The sequence below is a fragment of the Chanodichthys erythropterus genome, chromosome 3, assembly GCF_024489055.1.
Source record: "Chanodichthys erythropterus isolate Z2021 chromosome 3, ASM2448905v1, whole genome shotgun sequence".
Classification (NCBI taxonomy): domain Eukaryota; kingdom Metazoa; phylum Chordata; class Actinopteri; order Cypriniformes; family Xenocyprididae; genus Chanodichthys; species Chanodichthys erythropterus.
In genome coordinates, this window is record NC_090223.1 from 11,504,530 (window position 1) to 11,528,362 (window position 23,833).

The 23,833-nt window shown below is 41.6% G+C and overlaps 1 pseudogene; it reads left to right on the forward strand.

Moving 5' to 3' along the window:
- Positions 1–23,833, forward strand: part of LOC137003241 (zinc finger protein 721-like) — a 78,961-nt pseudogene that overhangs the window by 24,132 nt on the left and 30,996 nt on the right.

The following is a 23,833-nucleotide window of genomic DNA, read 5'->3' on the forward strand; positions in this document are numbered from 1 at the left end:
CCCGAATTCCTCTTGAAGTGATTCGAAGTTGTTGCAAAATTGCTGATCTCCTAGCACTCATTCGTCTCTGCTCCTCGACATAATGGAGCAGCTGAAGAGAAGAGAAGAGTTTGCACCAACATAAATGCGACTGCTACTCTTAACGCTTCCATGATCACATGTAAACATAGGTGCGAGCTCTGGCGCATACTGTGACATTGGCTGCCTAAACACCTGATTGTCTCCGTTTACATGCTAACGTGCAAACAAAGATTTTCAAAATCTCCACTCTGGCCGAAGTTTTTAGAAAGACTCATTTTCAGAGGCAAATTCTCCGTTTGCGTGTAAACGAAGGGCGCAAACGAAGGGAAATGTCTCCGTTTCTAAAAATAACCACGTACGTGTAAACGGGGCCTTAAAGGATTACTCCACTTTTAAATAAACTTTTGCTGATAATTTACTCACCCCTATGTCATCCAATATGTCCATGTCTTTCTTTCTTCAGTCGAAAAGAAATTAAGGTTTTTGATGTAAACATTCTAGGATTTTTCTCCATATCATTCATTTCAATGGGCACCAAACGGTTGAAGGTCCAAATGGCAGTTTCAGTGCAGCTTCAAAGGGCTTTAAACGACACCAGACGATGAATAAGGGTCTTATCTAGCGAAACGATTGGTCATTTAAAAAAAATAATAAAAAAGTTTAAGTTTTAAAAGCACAAATGCTGGCCTTGCTCTTTTCTCCAATGCGCGTTCGTGACGTCACGTAATACGCAATTACATTGAAAAGGTCACGGTTGACGTAGGCGGAAGTATCGAGTCAGTGTTTACATTACAAATGTACGGAAGGAGGACCGTATACACATATTCAAATGTCTTTGTGTCAGTTTATTGTTTAATCCTTTGAGCGGTACGTTCCCACATATGGGATGTTTATTTCTGTGCCCCTGGGCGTACGGTTCCACATGTTAAGCGACGTCACATAACTGCTAGATTCAAACTGTGCTTTCGCGCTCTGGCTGCGAGACGGACGCGCGCTCTCTTGTCATCACAGCTATGAAGTGTTTTCAGCCACATAATGTTTCTTTTAAGGTTTCAGACATTTAAATACGCATAAGCATAATTAAACAATACATTTGGAGTTTATAAAACACACACTGATGTCAGACGGCAGTGGAATCATCAATAAACAGTGAATTCAAATATAATTTGCCGACATTTATTCATATCAGACACATAATGGGTCTAAGTAACTATAAAGTTTACTCTCTTATTCTTTCAGTTCACCAGCCACTTACTTGCATATATTTCAGGAGAAACTGATGAATTCACCTGCTGTAAATCAGACTGACAGAACTCTGTGAACTGCAGTGCAAACTAAGATGGCGGCGCCCATCTCGCATTATAGCTCAAGACAAAGATCATTTATAAAAGTTTTTAAAAAACAAAACACACTAACTCACATATATTTGAGAATCGGAATATCATATAATTGAAGACATGTAAGCAAGTTTGCGAATATTTTAAATAAAAAAGGAAAAACAAAATAATAGTGATCCATCTCTCATACAGTGTTATTGTGGCTACGTTCAGCGCTCGTGACACGCACGCGTCGCCATGGAAACAATAAGGGCAAACGTTCTAAAATAAGGGTTGCCTTAAAAAAAAACTCACTCTGGCCGTCAGAATATTTTAAACTCACGCTTGAAAGGTGTGCGTATCCTGGGTGTTTTAATATTAGAAAGCCTAAAAGAAATTTTTTGTCAGGACAGAAATTTGTGACTTTTCAGAGATTTCCTATACACAATCCTGAGCTAATGAAACTGTGGTTGCTACGCCTACGTCAACCGTGACCTTTTCAGCATAATTGCGTATTACGTGACGTCACGAACGTGCATCGGAGAAAAGAGCAAAGCCAGCATTTGTGCTTATAAAACTTAAACTTTTAATTTTTTAAAAAAATGACCGATCGTTTCCCTAGATAAGACCCTTATTCATCATCTTGTGTCGTTTAAAGCCCTTTGAAGCTGCACTGAAACTGCCATTTGGACCTTCAACCGTTTGGTGCCCATTGAAATGAATGATATGGAGAAAAATCCTAGAATGTTTGCATCAAAAACCTTAATTTCTTTTCGACTGAAGAAGGAAAGACATGGACATCTTGGATGACATGGGGGTGAGTAAATTATCAGCAAAAGTTTATTTAAAAGTGAACTAATCCTTTAATGTTAGTTTACTGTGTATGTGTTGTGTCTCAGCTCTTTTGTGGAATAAATACCTTTAACTGTGGATCTCCGTATATGCCTCATCTGTAGCGCAACCAACACGTAACACCTCTGAGGCTGACATTGTTTCTGCTCCTGCCTCCGGTGTTTCTGTGCATGGAAAATTCTGTTAAAATGGACATTTGTCCTTGAAATATGATGCACTGCCATAACGAAGCAACATTTTGAGCACTTTTTACTGTTTTAGCCTTTTTTTTAACTTGGCAAAAAGAACAATGCACACAGCCATTCATGTTACGGTTTCCCGGCCATTACAGAGGAAGCGGACATAAGGCCGTGATATAAACTGCCCTATGAAAGCCACATTTTAGCAAATGGATTGTTAATCATGCACATCATTACTCTCTTTTTCTTTATAATTTTGAGCAAGATCTTTATTAATTCATTCACATCCATACATCAGGGCTCACTTTTATGTCTTTTTCTACTTCATATTTCTCTCTTTAAATTATTTTGATGCACTGAAAATGAAATAATTCTTTTTTACTTTTATTTCAGACCCAATAGAAGAGAGCGAGGAGAGTGAAGAACTGAGTGAAGTGGAGAAGAAACATCATGACAAACCTGGAAAAAAACACTTGAGTCACTCAAAGATTAAAAAGACATTTTTAAAGAAAAGAAGAGCCAAGAAATCTGCAACCTGCACTCAGTGTGGAAAGAGTTTCTCAAACAAACAAAGTCTTGAGGTTCACATGAGGATCCACACCGGAGAGAAGCCGTTCACATGTGATCAGTGTGGGAAAGGTTTCACAAGTAATTGTAATCTTAAGAGTCACATGAGGATCCACACTGGAGAGAAGCCGTTCACATGTGATCGGTGTGGAAAGAGCTTCAGTCAATCATCAAACCTTAAAGATCACATGAGGATCCACAATGGGGAGAAGCCGTTCACATGTGATCAGTGTGGGAAGAGTTTCACAAGATCAGAATGCCTTAAGTTACACATGACGATCCACACCGGAGAGAAGCCATTCACGTGTGATCAATGCGGATGGAAATTCTTAACCAAACAAAAGTTTGAGGTTCACGTCAGAGTTCATACTGGAGAGAGGCCGTTCACATGTGATCAATGCGGGAAGAGCTTTATGGATTTGTCAAAACATAAAAGACACATGAAAATCCACACTGGAGAGAAGCCGTACGCATGTGATCAATGTGGGTTTAGTTTCTTAGAATCAGATAAACTTAAGAGACACATGAGGATCCACACTGGAGAGAAGCCGTATGCATGTGATCAATGTGGGAAGAGTTTCAGGGATTCAGGATACCTTAAGATGCACATGAGAATTCACACTGGAGAAAAGTCTTTCATGTGTGAACACTGTGAAAAGAGATTCTTAACCAAATACAGTCTTGAGCTTCACATGAGAATCCACACTGGAGAGAAGCCGTTCACATGTGATCAGTGCAGGAAGAGATTCAGAGATAAACCAAGTCTTGAGATTCACATGAGAATTCACACCGGCGAGCCATACATGTGTGTTGAGTGTGAAAAGAGATTCGCTTACAGAAAAAGTCTTATTGCTCACATGAGGATTCATACTGGAGAGAAGACGCACACATGTGATCACTGTGGCAAAGTATTCATTGGGTCATCAGCCCTGAAGACACACCTGACAGTTCATACGAAGGAGAAGCCACATTCATGTTCTGTGTGTGGAAAGAGTTTTTCACTGCTGCAAATTTTACAGATACATCAGAAAATACATACTGGTGTGAAAGAGTACAAGTGCTTTGAGTGTGAGAATACTTTTATTACAGCCGGTGAATTGAAACTGCACCAGAGAATTCACACTGGAGAAAAACCTTACAAGTGTTCATACTGTGGCAAGAGATTCAGGCAGTCACCACATCTGAAAATACATGAGAGGATCCACACTGGAGAAAAACCTTACAAGTGTTCACACTGTGAAAAGAGATTCAGTTGTTCATCATCTATGAAGACACATGAGAGGATCCACAGCAGAGAGAAGCCGCACACGTGTGATCAGTGCGGAAAGAGTTTCTCTATTAAAGGTCACCTGAAGCAACACATGAAGATCCATGATAAGTGATGGGACATTTTGTTGGTTGATTGTAGAGGTGGGCGATCTGATGAGTTTATATCATGTTTTATCTTGAAGACGTCTTCAAGAGAATCATAGAGATTGTGATCTTTTATATCTTCATAATAATGTTAAAACTACAGCAATGAATGCCCATTAGATGGTTGTGCTGATTGGCCAAATTATATCACTCCATCAAGTGTCTTTCATTCATGGTGACGTATTTGAATAATAATTCAATGCAAGCTAGCAATAGAGCTGTGAGAGGAATTGATTTGAGGAATTTAGTTTCAATTTCGATTATGAAATCGTGATTTAAAAAAAAAACTGGAAGATGCAGACGTAATCGCTGAATCCAGTCATACAAATGAAATCTACTCTATAACTTATAATGCTGTTGTTGGTGCTGTTTTGTGGTTTTAGCGCCGTATGACTAGGGTCGACACGTGGGATGATGACATCATCATTTCAGAAAATATACGGATTTCCCCGTCCATACGAAAACTCAAAGACAGCGTTTTCAAATTTATCCACTCTGGGACCGGGGTTTCAAAAAATAGCGGTTTCACCTTTCGAAAATGCCGGATCCGTGTGGACGATAAATATCCGATAAAAAATTTGTGCGTATTCACAGAAACACGTCTCCGTGTGGACGGGGCCTAAATCAAAAGCAGGTCAAGTAGACTTAAATCAGATTGTGATATGGATGAGTGTCTGTGAATATTAAACCCCAAAACACTGTCAAGTGTCTCACCTCAGTCATGGTATTGAGTGTGAAAGAGAGCACTGTTTCTGTTACGACTGCTGCCAGTACCAGGACTCAAACCCATAACCTTTAGGTTACAATTCTGACTCTCTAAACACTATAGGCCACAACTACACATCAAGTGGTAGATAATGTGTATGATTCAGAGAGAAAGCAACGTGGCCGATTGAATGGCTATCATGCTTCGTTGCTGAAGCATTAAGAGTTCCTTTCACTGGAACTAAGGGTTCAAGCCCAACCCCTGAAAAACAACCCCACACCATAATCCCCCCTTCACCAAACTTTACACTTGGCACAGTGCAGTCAGGCAAGTCCCATTCTCCTGGCAACCACCAAACCCAGACCGTCCATCAGATTGCCAGACAGAGAAACATGATTGGTCACTCCAGAGAACATGTCTCCATTGCTCTAGTTTGAGTCCAGTGGCAGCGTGCTTTACACCACTGCATCCGACACTTGGTGATGTAAGGCTTGGATGCAGCTGCTCGGCCAAGGAAACCCATTCCATGAAGCTCTCTACACACTGTTCTTGAGCTAATCTGAAGGCCACATGAAGTTTGGAGGTCTGTAGCTATTGACATTGCAGAAAGTTGGAGACTTCTGTGCACTGTGTGCCTCAGTATGCGCTGACCCCGCTCTGTGATTTTACGTGGCCTACCACTTTGTGGCTGAGTTGCTTTTGTTCCCAATTGCTTCCACTCTGTTATGACACCACTAACAGTTGACCGTGGAATATTTAGTAGTGAGGAAATTTCACGAATGGACTTATTGCACAGGTGGCAACCTACTTGAATTCACTAAAGCTCCTGAGAGGGACCCATTCTTTCACAAATATTTGTAGAAGCAGTCTGCATGCCTTGGTGCTTGATTTTATGTGAAGTTCCTAAACGTAATTTAGGGAGGAGCGAGCCCATCTAATCTTCCGATCAACAGCCAGAGTATATAAGCAGCTGCTTACCTCTCTTCAGTCTCAGCTGTTTCAGCATCCCTCCACCTCCCCAAACTCCACCTTCATTTCAGGTACCTTGCCCTATGTAATCACATCCTATATTTATTCACTGGGGGGTGTATCAGAGCTTGAGTTGAAGATGCTTCATCGAGCCCCTCCTCAGTGGACAGCAAGCCAAATTAGCTAACCTAATATCCTAAAGATTATATGGGCAAACGAACTCGTTAAACACCTGTGGCCATGAAAGTGATTGGAACACCTGAATTCAATGATTTGGAGGGACGTCCCAATACTCTTGGCAATATAGGGTATCATTTCATTGATTTGTCATATTGTACAATGTTTTAAACATTTAAATACACATATATTAGACAGTCAGCAGTACGTACCCACCAATGGGTGTAAGTTGCTTTGTGTGCTTATGTTATAATTAGTAGGTAGTCCACTGTGACGAGCAGGGTGGACGAGAGCCGTGAGGAAAAGGTGCGAGTCTCTCACCGAGGAGCTCCGGAAGCATAAAAGGAGGAGCGATGACAGAAGGATGAGAGAGGACCAGGCCTAACTGTGTTAAATCCACAGTCTCTCAACTATATTTTTCAACCCTCTAACTAACGTGATTCTTTTGTTTATATGCATCAGTATGTTTGACTCTTAGAGAAGTTGAGACGGCAGCTCTTGCGAGTGGGTGTGGTTTCAGCACTGAGAATACTGCTTATTTTTTCATGATTTTGGTAACTTCATTTAGTTAGCGATAATTTTTTTAATCATTCAAATTTGGCTGGGTGTTTAATTACATGTTTTTTTGTGGTGTATCAAACTTAAATACTTTTATATGGCTGTACATGGATTTTAATCAGTAATCGATAAAATCATTTAATGCATAAAAGGTTTATAAGTAAATGCAACCATTGAAATGATTGTTTGGTTGTTGAAATGTTCTTTACTGGTATTCTCTATAATGTCTGTGTTTGATGTATGAACTATAGACTTGTTGATTGGTTTTAAGAGGCCATGAATATGTGTTCAGACAAATATATGTTTTTCTAGCTGACCAAGACCGCTAGGGTCACAAAGGACACTGCAGCATTTGGGATACGTGACACAAGTTTTACCTTGCTCTGTATTTTTCCAAAGAATAAAGATGAATATTGTCTGTAATTCTCACAAAGACAATTTATATTTGATGCTCAGGGCAACTACAACCTTGAAGAAGCTGTGAATCCTGTGTATGTGTGCAGGTCCTGTATTAGTGACAGTCTACTTGGGACCTGCCGGCGCCTTTTCCTGACCTAAAAGGTCACAATGTGCCTAAATCCAGGTTGCTTCTGTCTATCGGTCCATGTCAGAGTCAATTAATCTCAAAGTAGCAAGACTGTGAAACGTGTATAATTGTGGTGTGAAAATTAATTGTAAGCAGAGCGGCCTATGAACTCTTTGAGAGGCTTGAATCTGGCTTCTGTTCTGTTGATGAAAATTAAACTATTCTTCAGTAAAGATTTCTTCAGTTGAACACACTTCTGACTCTGGGTCTTCATTCATCATATCTGGTCTTTAACTGTAATTTCCCCTACAGTATGATGTAGTGTTTTATTTGATAGCAGCCTACTTTTGATTTCTGAGAGACACAAAAGAATTTCAATTTACTATTTAATAAAAAAAAAAAAAAAAAGTGCTGTGCTAATTTCATTCATAGAAGCAATTTACAAACTCACTGTTAACAGTTTCAACCTTGATATCCAGTGTCATATATACATTTCAATGAGTTTGTTCTAGTCAGTTTGATGTTCATTCACACCATAAGGCTTCATGAAGTCATAACAATCACTATGAACATTAAACACAGTTTTTACAAAACAAAATGATTACTGTCTCCATCTCACCACAGATTTACACAACAAGCATTGGTGGCAAATAAGTATCACCGCATAAGAAACAACAATTGTCTTTCAAAAGTTTTCAAAAGTATTCCTTACAAGAAAGGTCAGACAGTCTTACAGAGACAAAAGTTGCTGCAGAGCATGTGACAAGGAAGGGAAGGCTTCCTATCATATCAAATCCAACACTAGTACTTTTTTTAACCCTAATCTCTAAATGTTGATCATTATTACAAATATTAAATTTAAAAGTAGCTATCTTTGTAGCTAAAGTATGCATATAAAATCTGTTTCCTGCATCAACATTTTACTGTCATTTTACAATTGTCATTCCTTTGATTTATAAATTATGTTTATGGTTTATAAATCGAGGAAACAAGTAAATCGTGTGCACATTTATCTACTATTTTATTTCCAGCAGGTTATGTCTGGGGCTCCGTGAATACCAGACACATCCCTCAAAGCACCTGAAATGAGTGAATCCCTGTGCTTACAAGCTTCTTGAAACAGTTTATAATGTTATTATAAGTGTTTTGGACAGTTAGTGTCTTTTTTTTTTTTAGACACGTGACATCGCTAACGTACTCGGTTACTAACGTAACCTCGGTTCCCTGAGATACGGAACGAGTACTGCGTATGGGGAAAGGTCTCCCTTTTTCCCCGCTGCTGAAGCCTTTTTCAATAACACAGTGTAACTGCACCGTCATTGGTTCACTCATAGACAAGTTGTTGAACCAATGGCGGCGCGGCATAGCTGCGCGGCCTATGGCGACAAAGCGCGCGAATATTCCCGCCGAAATGAGCGGGGTATAGGGCTATATAAGCAGGCGTTTCGCCATAGGATTTCAGTGTCAATCGACTGAAGCGACGACCCTGAGCCGCAGCCTCGTGGCACGGCAAGTGACGCAGTACTCGTTCCGTATCTCAGGGAACCGAGGTTACGTTAGTAACCGAGTACGTTCCCTTTCGATACTTCACTCGTACTGCGTATGGGGAACGAATTCAACCACGCCGTGCCACGGCTGGGAACGATATAGCTTGCATTTGGCCAACCCAGAGGGGGGCCAAAAGGACAAGCGGAGGCAAAGCCTAACCGAACCCATGGTTACACTGAAGGAAGATACTTCCTATGGTGGCGTGAAGCGGGACTTGTTGAAGGCCGCTAATCACACCGACAGGACCCGAGCTTGTAAGGTCGGGACATCGAGGTGATAGAACCTGACAAAGGTGGACGGCGAAGACCAGCCGGCCGCCTCACAGATGTCTTGGATGGAAACTCCGTTGGACCAAGCCCACGAGGAAGCCATTCCTCTAGTGGAGTGGGCCCTGACTCCTATGGGGCAATTAGTGCCGAGTGAGGAGTAGCACAGGTTAATAGCATCCACTATCCAACGGGAAATGCGTTGTTTCGAGACCGGAGACCCTTTGGTGCGGCCGCCAAAACAAACAAAAAGCTGATCCGACTGTCTGAAAGACTGTGATCGGTCTATGTAGGTCCTCAATGCCCTGACTGGGCAGAGTAGCTGCAGCTCTGGTTCGTCCGCCGAGGGAGGAAGAGCAGAGAGCGAGATGACCTGAGCTCTAAACGGAGTTGAGAGCACTTTAGGGACGTAGCCATGCCTAGGTTTCAGAACGACCTTAGAGTCACCAGGCCCGAATTCGAGGCATGCAGGGTTCACGGAGAGGGCCTGCAAATCGCCAACACGCTTTACCGATGCTAGTGCTAGTAGCAGAGCGGTTTTTAGCGTTAGGGGCCTGAGGTCGGCTGAACCCATTGGTTCAAATGGGGCTCCTTTCAAGGCCCTGAGGACCAACGAGAGGTCCCAGGAGGGAATAGTGAGAGGGCGAGGAGGATTCAAACGCCTAGCACCTCTCAAAAAACGGATCACAAGCCCGTTTCGTCCCACCGATTGGCCAGCAATAGGAGCGTGGAACGCTGCAATGGCTGCTACGTAAACCTTAAGCGTGGAAGGGGAGCGCCCCATTTCCAAGCGTTCTTGGAGGAAAGACAGTATGGAAGATACGTCACTCTCCACAGGGTCTATGTTGCATGTTGAACACCAATCAACAAAGACTGACCACTTCTGGTCGTAGAGGCGCCTCGTAGACGGGGCTCTAGCCTGAGAAATGGTATTTAGGACGTCCTCGGGGAGGCTAGTCGGCTCCCATCGAGGGACCAGAGGTGCAGAGCCCAGAGCTGCGGCTGTGGGTGCCAGATTGTTCTGTTTGCCTGAGAGAGGAGGTCCCGTCTCAGGGGAATTGGCCACGGGGCTCTTAGAGAGAGCCTGAATAGCTCTGAGGACCAAACCTGGTTCCTCCAGAGCGGGGCCACCAGAAGGACTCTGTGCTGGTCTTCTCTGATACGCCTGATGACCTGGGGGATCAGTGCGATCGGAGGGAAAGCATAAAGGAGCGTGCTGGGCCATGTGTGGGCCAGAGCATCTACTTCCTTCGAGAAAAATGTTGGGCAATGAGAGTTGTCTTCTGAGGCGAAGAGGTCTACCTCTGCCTTCCCGAAGAGCTCCCAGATCGTGAGGACCACTTGGGGGTGGAGCATCCACTCGTCGGAGGGGATGTTGCTCCGTGACAACATGTCCGCACCCAGATTGTTCCTGCCAGGAACATGAGTCGCTCTGAGCGACTGAAGCCTCGGAAGAGCCCATTCCAGCAGACGTTTCGCCAGAGCGCATAAGCGGCTGGACGAAAGACCGCCTTGGTGGTTCAGGTATGACACCACCGTCATACTGTCTGACCGAACTAGAACATGACGTCCCGTCAAGTAAGCCTGAAAGAACTGAAGGGCTTTCATCACTGCTAGCATCTCTAGACAGTTGATGTGTAGATGGCTTTCCTCGTGGCTCCACGAGCCGAAGGCCGGTCTGCCCTCGCACACAGCGTCCCAGCCCAAGTTGGAGGCGTCTGTTGAGAGCACCGTCCTCCGTGAGACCGCCCGTAAAGGGACTCCGCGCTGGAACCATACTGGATCCATCCAAGGTTTCAGGGCTAGAAGACAGGCCCGATTGACCTTGAGACATAGGCGGCCGTGCCGCCATGCGCTGGGAGGAACCCGGAACTTCAACCAGTACTGAAGAGGCCGCATCCGAAGAAGGCCTAGCTGCAGCACCGGGGAGGCGGAAGCCATCAGCCCTAGCAGCCTCTGGAAAAACTTCAGAGGGAGATAGGCTTTGTTCGTGACAGATGCCGTGAGCTGCTGAATTGCCAGGGCGCGCTCTGGCGAGACTACTGCCGTCATACGGACCGAGTCGAAAACTGCTCCCAGAAACGAGATTCGTTGAGTGGGGCATAGCGAGCTCTTGGCTAAGTTGACCCTGAGACCCAGGCATTGTAGATGGCTGAGGAGCACGGATCTGTGGCGTTCCAGCTCGACTCGCGAATGGGCTAAGATGAGTCAGTCGTCGAGATAATTCAGAACCTGGATTCCCATCTGTCTCAGAGGGGAAAGCACCGCGTCCATGCACTTGGTGAAAGTGCGGGGAGCCAGAGACAGCCCGAAGGGCAGGACCGTATATTGGTATGCCACCCCTTCGTATGCGAATCTCAAGAATCGTCTGTGACGGGGGGCTATCTGGATGTGAAAATACGCATTCTTCAGGTCCAGCGAGCAGAACCAGTCCTCGGGGCAAATGTGCGCGAGGATCTGCTTCAGCGTCAGCATTTTGAACTTCCCATAGAAAAATAAATAAATATAAGAATTACCAACTGATGACCAACACAAAACTATTGATACACAACGTTGCCACGACGTTGCAGTTACTAACTGGCAACGTCACAAAGTTACGTTGTGGCGACGTATAGGCACCTTTCACTTTTCCGGTTGCCACGACGTAACTAGTTACGTCGCCACGACGAAAGTTTGGTCACCAAATTACGTTGCAGTTACGTAACAGTCACGTATTTTGGTTAGCTGGGTAAATGTTTGAACCCCGGTAAATGCTGCTTGCAGCTTTGATTATTATTATTATTATTATTAAAAAACTTAGCAACTGATATATTTTTGATTTTGTCAGAGCAGTTCATCATCACTGAAGCTCCTCCCACTACAGTTCATCATCACTGAAGCTCCTCCCACTACAGTTCATCATCACTGAAGCTCCTCCCACATCCGTTCTCCAATAAATGCTTGGATATTCCCATCAGACGAGTATCAGGAAGAGCTGAAACCTGCAAAGACTGAGTTTATTAAAGAGGACAGTGAGAACATGAGTGATCCAGAACCCTGCAGAATGAAACACACTGAAGATAGGTGAAGAAGGTTGGTGTTTATTCTTCATTCATTCATGATGCTGAACAGCATTCATGTTAGAAAGATTAAAAAACACTTCTGCACATTTAGATAAACAGTCAAACTATACATTAGTTACTGATTTTTCATCAAATGTTCAGTAAAGGGAGTTTTGAGAATCTTTCTTCTGTCAAAATCAGTTCAAACTAAACTTTCTTCTGTCTAAAATTCAGTCCCTCGGTGCTTGTCTTTTTCACGGTTTGCAGTGTGTGTGTGTGTGTTCACTACTCATTGCTCCTATTGTGTGTGCACTAACTTGGATGGGTTAAATGCAGATGACAAATTCCGACTAGGGTTACCATAATTGGCCTTCACGTCACTTTTTCTTTTCCATCTCCAAACCTATTCTGTTCACAGCTGATCAGAGGATAGTGCGTGCCCTCCTGCTTTGTTGTAATTTGATGATTTTTGTAAAATAATATGTATTTGTCACGGTCACCAGCACTAGGACTCCATTTCCCAGCATCCCTCCTGCTCCTCACCTGCGCACATTCATTTGTTTCTATGTACACTAATGATCATCACAGCTGCACATAATCAGTCAATCTTCCTTTGTGTATTTAAGTTCCTGTTTGTCTTCAGTTCCTTGTCCGATCACTGTCTTGTAATGTTGTGTTGTTTCCCGTTTACCTTGCCTTTTGGATTAAACCTGTATTTTGTATTGAACTCTACTCCTTTGTCATCCTTCGTGAACAAAGCCTGACAGTATTTTGCTTGTCAAACTCTGAGTGGTTTCACTGGTTTCACACTCTGCAGCAACTTCAGTGCTTCTGTATGGATATGTATAAAGCTGCTCAGAGTAATATTTTAGTCTTAAAGAGGAATGGGTTCTGAGCTCTAGGGCTAAATTATGAAAGGCTGCAGTATCGATAAACTCCTACATTACTGTCGGTACTGGAGAAATTAAGAAAATACACATGCTGTTTATTATTGCTATATAGACGTTATATTACCATTATTGCACTTTTGCTATTCGCAATCAAGAAGAGAGAGAGATCTCTTACATGGAGCCACAGCGCACACAACAGGAAAGCCCCTGCTTGAAGGGTTAGTTCAACCAAAAATGAAAATTATATAATTTATTACTCACTTCATCTTCAGAACACAAATTAAGATAGTTTTGATAAAATCCGAGTCCTACATCGCCAGCAATAACACTCCCTTTCTCAATGCCCAGAAAGCTACTAAAAGTACATTTAAAACAGTTAATGTGATTACAGTTTCAATCTTAAGAATACTTTTTATGTTTTTTATACTGTTTAATATGTTATGATAATGCACACTGAGCCAGCCCATACGGAAATGTAATATATGACATATATGTCCCTATATCGCAAGTGACATTGTCATATATGCAAAATATATGACAATATATTGCTATCACATATATACATATCTCTAGATATATGTTGATATATGTTTATAACATATATAAAAATTTCATATTAAATAAATATATTGACATATATTAATACCATGTATATTATTTTTGTTTATATAATATTATATGTTATGACCATATATGTCACATATATATGTTTAATTTATATATGCCAATATATATGTTTATAACATATAAAAAATGTCCATATTAAATAAATATATTGACATATATTTATACTATCTATATGATTTTTGTTTAGTTTATATAATATTATATGTTATGACCTGTCACAGATATGTTTAATTTATATATGCCAATTTATTTACACAACATACATAAAAACATTTTACATGCTTGTTTTCCTTACTAATTCCTTATGTTTTCATTATTTGAGCAGACTGAACTTTTAACAAGTCTATACACAATCCACATTTCATTTAAATTTCTCTCCCATTTAGAATTAGCACAATATTTTAAAAACTTGATATATTTTACATTATTTATTTTACCTTATCTTAACTAGCTCATAAAAACTGTTGTAAAAAACAAATGCAATGAAAATAATCTAACCCATCTTCAAATAATTTTAATTAAATTACTGATTTTGTATGGTTTAAATAACTTTTTATTGTTGTTATTTGGCATTACTGTGACTTAACCAAGAGTTACATAATGAAAATAGTATGCTTAATGCTTACTATTGAATAAAGCGTTTAGATTTGACCCAAAAACAAACAAAGAAACAAACAAAAATGTTAGAAACACTTTCAGTCTGCATTTCAGGCTTTGCATTTAGAATGGTGCGCAGTTACGTCATTGCGCGCGCCCAAATTCAAACGTAATCAAAATACCGCCAAATTACGCGCATTCAGGATCGAGACCAACGGATGAAAATGTTTGCGCTTGTCGAGTGGAAACAAGAAATGGAATGAAAAACTTATGACAGATCTGTATATTTAACCGAGTGGAGAGGTGGACTGAAGAAAAAACCTCAAGGCAGATGGCATTTGTACGAGGCAATGGCGCATAAAGTTGCAGGTAATTTCTGATTTTTTTATTATAATTCACACATTGATATTGAACGGAGAATACATTTTAAATGATCGTTAAACTGCATGAGCCATTGATTTACTAAGCTACTGGTAACGTTAGCGCAGCTAGTAGGCTACAGATCGGTTAAATGAGCAGAAATTAACCGTGTTTAACTATTAGGTTTTTAAATTGCTCTATTACTGCATAATTGTGTGCGTTGTATGTTCATATTTAACAGCTAACATTAAGTACGAGTAGATTATTACAATGAAGTGCATTATTCTATGATCTTTAAATGTTTATGTGAGAATAATATGTTTAAAAAGTAATATTTTAGCTGTCAGACACATGTAGTGGAGAAATAAAAGTGGATGACTGTTAACTACATTGTGTTTCACAGACATGCCTAAAGCAGGATTAGGCCTTAGTTCAATATAAACGTATACTAGAAAAAAAAAACATTAACGTTACTTGTGTGCATCTTGAGACAGAACAATGGCTTAGACATGATTTAAGATATATTAGTAAGTTTCTTTCAGTTAAAGCAGCTCAAACATACATTTTAGTCTAGGACTAGCTTAAGCCTTGTCTGTGTAACCAGGGGTGTTTAAAAATATCATAGCCCTAGTTGTAACTTTAGATTCTACATTTTGTTTTCCCCTTTTTCCCACAGAGACAGTCCACCCTAGAAAAACCAACGAGGACTCAACATCAGTCCAGTCCAAAACTTCAGAGCAAAAGAAAATGCAGGCCAAGCTTTTTAAGAATAAGGAAGTTGTTCTTGCGGAAGCGGATATTTAACTTCATATCTTGTTAAGTTTAATTATTATTATTTATTAATAATAGTAGTAATAGTATAGAAAATATGTGATGCAAAGCTAAATTGTATCAGGCCCCCTAAACACTTTTTGTTAAAGCAATCTTCTATTTATTCACGTAACTTTAATATTGATTCATGTTTGCCTTTCCTCACAGCTTGAAATTCACCCGGCTCAGGAATTTGTGTTGTGGTCATGCAAACAGCCTCACTGCTATGGCATGGATGCTTCTTCTTGGAGTATTTTGACACTTTTGCTAAAGCGCAATCTCAGAGGTATGTAATTGGTCATAGTGTGTGCATGTGTCTGTACAATTATTATTATTTTTTGGTAATTATGTAGATTGAACTTGAAACTGTCCTATTATAGTTATTCTGGCATATTTACAGATATATGTACACACATTTACATTAAAATATGATGATTTATAAATAATTTGAGTTGTACTATTTACATTATCATTTTACTGAAGCAGGCTGTCCAAGAATTAAGTTGAAAAATGTAATTTATGGTTGAGTAGTTAGATAAGAGTGGAGTGAGTTTTGATTTTGTTCTAAACTGTTAACTTATGTTGCTTTCTTAGGTGGCAAGTCTAAAAAAAGCAAGCCCTGGGGAAACAAAGGAGGCCTTGGACAGAACAAAAATTGATGCAATAATGAGTACCGGTATGTATATTATTTTTTTAATTCGGCTCATTTTTTAAAACTGATGACACTTAGGCCCAATCCCATTTTTACCCGTACCCCTTCATTTTGCACGTTCACATGAAGGGGTAGGGGTGTCTCGATTCTCTTTTGGCTGGAGTGGTAGAGGTAAGGGAAAGGGCCAGATAGCCCTTCAAACAAAGATCTTTCAGGATCACACTTTGAACAAAGGGGTATGAGAAATTTCCCTGCATACACAAACTACCGTTTCATGCTATTGATATTTCCACACAGTATCGATTACTTGTGTGTTACCTGGCTGGCAGTTTCTCCGTAGCTTGCTAAACGTGCTATTTGAATGATATGAACACATCTCGTATCGGCTGTAAACTCTTGCATTACCAAGGCAACAACAAACTCATTTGTATTACTTTGCAAAGAGCTCCGTTATTGCAGCGCCGCAATAGAAAACGAAACCATATCCGTACCGGCTGACTCGGCACGAAATGCAATGGTTAAACAAACAGCTTGGGCCGATGGAAAAGCTGCTTTATCAGTCTTGGGAAACTCGAAGGGTCATACAACGCAAAACAATGTTGTGAGTGAGTAATCTGTTAAATGTCGCCTGATTTCTGTTGATATGCCCCCTTAATTGCTGTTCATACTGGTTAAATGTTACAGGACACTAATAAAAGAATCTATTATGACGTGTAGTAGTGGTTTCCCATTTCTTAGGGGAATATTTTCACCCCTACACATTGCCACTCTGTTTCAAGGGGAAGGGCGAAGGGGTACAAAATAGAATTGAGATTACACCTGGTTCTAAAAAATGCCTAAATGTATCTACCTAACGAAGTATGCCGTGTTCATTTAATGTGTTTTAGGGAATTATAATTTGGATGTCCTTAGATAAATGTTGTAAAACTAAAAGACATTTCTTTGTCTTTTTTACAGATACAGTGATCCAGAGATCTCCTGGAACCACCAGGGGCCAACTAAGGGTCGCTATTAATCAAAAGGTCACTGAGCTGCGGACATCCAAAAAGACTCTAAAACTTAAAAAATGAACAGCATGCATCATATACCTGGGGCCTGTACCATGAAGGTAGTTGAACAAACTCAGTGTTATAGGATTAGTAACTTGTGAAGTTAGTTTGTATAGTTGATAATAGTGATAGAGACTCAAACATGTAAGGTTATATCATATTTAAAGTTTATTTACAGCTTATTTATATTACATATGATCTGTATATATTAATATTCATTGGAACTAAAATTTTAACTAAAATCGCTTGTTTAATGAATTGGTGGATTTTCCTGTTCTGGGCTTGTTTTGTTGAGTGTTCATTAGTTTTCTAATTTTGCACTTTTTTTTTTATTTTTTTTTTTTATTTAATTTTTTAATAAAGATTTAATGTTTTAACTCTTTTACTGTAATCTATTTTTCCTAACTGCACCGTTTAACATTTAAGGCCATGTGCATTGTAAGCATTATTCTAAACATATATGTGTAATTTGTATATTGAACATTTATACAAAGAAATATGTCATGCAAATTGATATTTATATATGTGACATATATGTATATAAGACTGTTTTATACATACATTTACATATATATTTATATGGGCTAGTTTTATATGTCAATATATGAAATTGTTCCATTTTCGAATAGGTTTCATATATGGGCAGGTATATATATGTACATATATGTTTTCACTTTATATGTGACATATATGTATAAATGACTGTTTTATACATATATAAACATATATATTTATATGGGCTAGTTTTATATGTCAATATATGAAATTGTTCCATTTTCGAATAGGTTTCATATTGTTACAGTTGTACTGGTTTGAAGAGATGAGGCAGGTACGGATTTCCACACTACACAATACTTTAATCCAAAAGGCAAGGAGAACCAAACATACAACATAAACATAACATTCAGAACGGACCAGGAGTGAAGGGAGTGAGTCCAATATAAAGGCAGTGCAGATGAGAGAGTACAGGTGATGATGATCTGTGATGATGGGGAGATGACGAGGGAAGTGAGTGCAGGTGTGGAGAACAGGAGGATCATGGGAAATGGAGTCCAGGGGAACAAGGGATCTGTGACAGTACCTCCCCCTCCCGGTAGGCGCGTCCTCGCGCCGTAAATAGAATAACCGGGAGGGGGGGGCGGGCGCCCTGGAGACCTCATGCAGGTGCCGGGGGATGAGTGGACTGGAGTAGAGGTCTTCAGGGCGGATCCATGAGCCATGGCGGGTCAGGAGCCTTGGCAGGCCACGGCGGGTCAGGAGCCTTGGCAGGCCACGGCGGGTCAGGAGCCTTGGCAGGCCACGGCGGGTCAGGAGCCTTGGCAGGCCACGGCGGGTCAGGAGCCTTGGCAGGCCACGGCGGGTCAGGAGCCTTGGCAGGCCACGGCGGGTCAGGAGCCTTGGCAGGCCACGGCGGGTCAGGAGCCTTGGCAGGCCACGGCGGGTCAGGAGCCTTGGCAGGCCACGTCAGAGGCCCACCCACATGTGTGGCGCCCACATGTCCCCCACCCACGGGTACTTGGCCCCCCCCCAAAAAATACTTGGAGAGGTTAAGGATCATATAGAGGAGTCCAAGGAATAAAGTCAATGTGTGGGTGGAGGAGCATGGAGCTGGCTCGGCGGCGGAGACTGGAGAACTTGGCTCGGCGGCGGAGACTGGAGAACTTGGCTCGGCGGCGGAGACTGGAGAACTTGGCTCGGCGGCGGAGACTGGAGAACTTGGCTCGGCGGCGGAGACTGGAGAACTTGGCTCGGCGGCGGAGACTGGAGAACTTGGCTCGGCGGCGGAGACTGGAGAACTTGGCTCGGCGGCGGAGACTGGAGAACTTGGCTCGGCGGCGGAGACTGGAGAACTTGGCTCGGCGGCGGAGACTGGAGAACTTGGCTCGGCGGCGGAGACTGGAGAACTTGGCTCGGCGGCGGAGACTGGAGAACTTGGCTCGGCGGCGGAGACTGGAGAACTTGGCTCGGCGGCGGAGACTGGAGAACTTGGCTCGGCGCCGCCGGCTGGAGCGGCGGGAGCCCGGCGCCGCCGGCTGGAGCGGCGGGCTCGGCGGCGGCGGCTCGAGCGGGGTGCTCGGCGGAGGCCGCTGGAGAGGGGTGCTCGGCGGCGGCGGCTGGAGCTGAGGGCTCGGCGGCGGCGGCTGGAGCTGAGGGCTCGGCGGCGGCGGCTGGAGCTGAGGGCTCGGCGGCGGCGGCTGGAGCTGAGGGCTCGGCGGCGGCGGCTGGAGCTGAGGGCTCGGCGGCGGCGGCTGGAGCTGAGGGCTCGGCGGCGGCGGCTGGAGCTGAGGGCTCGGCGGCGGCGGCTGGAGCTGAGGGCTCGTAGGCGGCGGCTGGAGCTGAGGGCTCGTTAAAAAAGTCAATAAGCCAGTCCAGATCTGGCGGCTCGCACAGGGTTGGAGCGGGCTCTGGAGATACAGGAGCGGGCTCTGGAGATACAGGAGCGGGCTCTGGAGATACTGGAGCGGGCTCTGGAGATACTGGAGCGGGCTGCTTCCTCCTCCGCTGCTTTCTGGACCCAATTGAGGAGTGTGGGTCCAGCGTTGACCAGGAAATCAGTTCACTGGAGGGATATGCGGAGGGAGAGGCAGGCTGACCAACTGGCCTGGCCACCCGTGTTTCAGGAGAGACTGGACGAGATGAACACATATCCTGAACCTCCTCACAATAGAAACTAGATCCGTTTAAATATAAAATTAGATTAATGGTTTCGTTCAGGGAAAAATAATCTTCAGGTTCATAAAAACGGATAGTGTTCTCGTCCAGTCCGTCCAGAAACAGGGTGATTAAGCGTGCCTCAGACCAGTTAGTCAGAAAAGCTAGCTCTACGAACTCCTCCACATACCTCTCCAGTGAACGTCCAATCTGGAAGAGCCCGATAAGGCGATCGCCGGGTGACAGGGTGAGAGGCGTTGGAGGCGCAGGAGCCAGGGAGCTGGTCAAAGTCTCCATCTTCTTGTGGAAATGCAATGGTATAGGTCCGTCTTTCTGTTACAGTTGTACTGGTTTGAAGAGATGAGGCAGGTACGGATTTCCACACTACACAATACTTTAATCCAAAAGGCAAGGAGAACCAAACATACAACATAAACATAACATTCAGAACGGACCAGGAGTGAAGGGAGTGAGTCCAATATAAAGGCAGTGCAGATGAGAGAGTACAGGTGATGATGATCTGTGATGATGGGGAGATGACGAGGGAAGTGAGTGCAGGTGTGGAGAACAGGAGGATCATGGGAAATGGAGTCCAGGGGAACAAGGGATCTGTGACACATATATGTTTTCACCATATATGTGGATATATTTAATATATGTAAATGTCATAGATGTACATATATTACATTTCCGTATGGGAGTTTCTCAACAGGATTTTTTTAATTGCCACAAAGTTAAATTTGTTAAAATGGACATATAATTTTGAGCAAACAGATCTTTATTGATTCATGCACATCCATACTCTAATTTTCTTCATAATTTTGAGCAAATAGATATTTATTTCTGGACATCCAGCTCTTGCTTTCTTCATAGGCAGTGACACACAAATGAAATAGGTTTTAGTATACACAAACATTGGAGCAAAACTCGAATGGGATGGACTGCCCTCTAGGATTGACTTTGCCCACCCCTGTTTTAGGGGCTCCATACAAAGGTCACATGATTCATTACATAATGTTTCTCCAATATGATTGGTTCTTCAAATGTATAACTCAGCAAACCCTTCTGTTAATAGGTATAAGCAATTTGGCTCATGATTTGGGGATATTTAGATTTCAAAAGCATGTAAATGTTAATCCTGCAAGAAAAAGACATGTTAGTTGTGATTAATTAATTTTCACCTCAAATGATTGTTGTATTTTATAGAAGTTGTCTACTTTCTGCTATTACATCAGGGCTCACTTCATATTTCTCTTTAAATTATTTTGATGTACTGAAAATGAATTAATTCTTTTTTAATTTGATTTCAGACCTGATGGAAGAGAGTGAGGAGAGTGAAGAACTGAGTGAAGTGGAGGAGAAACATCATGACAAACCTGGAGAAAAACCTTTGAGTCTCTCAAAGACTAAAAAGACATTTTTAAAGAAAATAAGAGCAAAGAAATCTACAACCTGCACTCAGTGTGGAAAGAGTTTCACAACCAAACAAAGTCTTGAGGTTCACATGAGGATCCACACTGGAGAGAGACCGTTCACATGTGATCAGTGTGGAAAGAGTTTCTCAGAGAAACGAAATCTTGAGGTTCATGTAAGAGTTCATACTGGAGAGAGACCTTTCACATGTGATCAGTGCGGGAAGAGCTTCAAACATAAATCAAGTCTTGAGCTTCACAAGAGAGTTCACACCGGAGAGAAGCCATACATGTGTGTTCAGTGTGAAAAGAGATTCACTCACAGAAAATATCTTCATGTTCACATGAGGATCCACACCGGAGAGAAACCGTTCACATGTGATCACTGTGGGAAAACATTCATTGTGTCATCAAACCTGAAGACACACCTGACAGGTCATACGAAGGAGAAGCCACATTCATGTTTTGTGTGTGGAAAGAGTTTTTCACAGCTGGGAAATTTACATAAACATCAGAAAATACATACAGGTGTGAGAGAGTACATGTGCTTTGAGTGTGAGAAAACTTACAGAGGGCGATTTAAAATGTCATGAGAGGATCCACACTGGAGAAAAACCTTACAAGTGTTCACACTGTGACAAGAGATTCAGTGTGTCATCATCTCTGAAAACACATGAAATGATCCACACTGGAGAAAAACCTTACAAGTGTTCACACTGTGACAAGAGATTCAGTGTGTCATCATCTCTGAAAACACATGAAATGATCCACACTGGAGAAAAACCTTACAAGTGTTCACACTGTGACAAGAGATTCAGTGTGTCATCATCTCTGAAAACACATGAAATGATCCACACTGGAGAAAAACCTTACAAGTGTTCACACTGTGACAAGAGATTCAGTGTGTCATCATCTCTGAAAACACATGAAATGATCCACACTGGAGAAAAACCTTACAAGTGTTCACACTGTGACAAGAGATTCAGTGTGTCATCATCTCTGAAAACACATGAAATGATCCATAGCAGAGAGAAGCCGCACGCATGTGATCAGTGCAGAAAGAGTTTCTCTTTTAAAAGTCACCTGAAGCGACACATGAAGATCCACTTAGTTTCCTAACAGCCATGATGAGTGACAAGGACATTTTGTTGGTTGATTGTAGCGGTGGGCGAGTTTATATCATGTTTTATGTTGAAGACGTCTTCAAGAGAATCATAGAGATTGTGAACTTTTATATTTTCATAATAATGTTAAAACTACACCAATGAATGCCCATTAGATGGTTGTGCTGACTGGCCAAATTATATCACTCCATCAAGTGTCTTTCATGCATGGTGACGTATTTGAATAATAATTCAGTGCAAGCTAGCAATAGAGCTGTGAGAGGAATTGATTTGAGGAATTTAATTCAATTTCGATTATGAAACCTTGATTTAAAATAATGGAAAATGCAGATGTAATCGCTGAATAACGTGGCTGTTTGACTTGCTATTGTGCTTCATTTTATTCATATACACTTTATTTCAAAGTTAAGGGACTCCTGCCTTTACGTGCACATAAACCTTAATGACATTCCATTCTTAATCCGTAGGGTTTAATATGGAGTTGGCCCACCCTTTGAAACTATATCAGTTTTGGGACTGGGAAAGCTTTTAACAAGGTTTAGGAGTGTGTTTATGGGAATTTTTTACCATTCTTCTAGAAGCGCATTATTCAGGTCAGGCAGTGATGTTGTATGAGAAGGTCTGGCTCACAGTCTCCGCTCTAATTCATCCCAAAGGTGTTCAATCGGGATAAGGTCAGGACTCTGTGCAGGACAGTCATGTTCCTCCACACCAAACTCACCCATCCATAGTCTTTATGGACCTTGCTTTGTGCACTGGTGCGCAATCATGTTGGAACAGGAAACTGTTCAAACTGTTCCCACAATGTTGGGAGCATGAAGTTGTTCAATATGGCTGCAACAAATGATTATTGTGATATTCGATTAATCTACCGATTATTGGAATGATTAATCGTCTGATCATAGATTATTATACTGGTTAATCAGTATGCTTTGTTCGATTATTCCACTAGCAATTAGTTAAAATATCGAGTTATACTTTAACTAATAATTAAAACAAGAACTTCAGCTTTTGAAAGTGTATGTTTAAATAATTTGTTAAAACTACTGTTAAAATGATGTACTGTGTTTTTATTAAGTCTGGGAATTGTTGTTAATAAGTGTAAAAATACGAATATGTAATATTGTGCAAATATTTCAGAAAAATGCTCCTCTCTAGATTTCTTTTTTTTTGTTTTTACTAACTATCGAGTTTATGGTCGCTTATGTAATGGCTTTCCTGAGGTAAATGTAACATTTTGTGACATATTCGTTTGAAATACACTTTATTGTCCCCAAAGGGAACATTTCTGTTGGACTCAAGGTGTTTACATTGACAAAACCAATAAAATAATTAAATTGAAAAAAAAAAAAGTATAATAATATTTATTCATCATTTTTATTGTGGTTTTCTGCGGTTGAAACTCTGATTAAGTGATTACATTAGAGCTGGATTCATTTCAGTAAATTGTACTGTATCTTTCAACATACTTTTTAATGTTCATTCATGTTTATTTTGTGCTGTAATAGCAGAAAAGAGGAA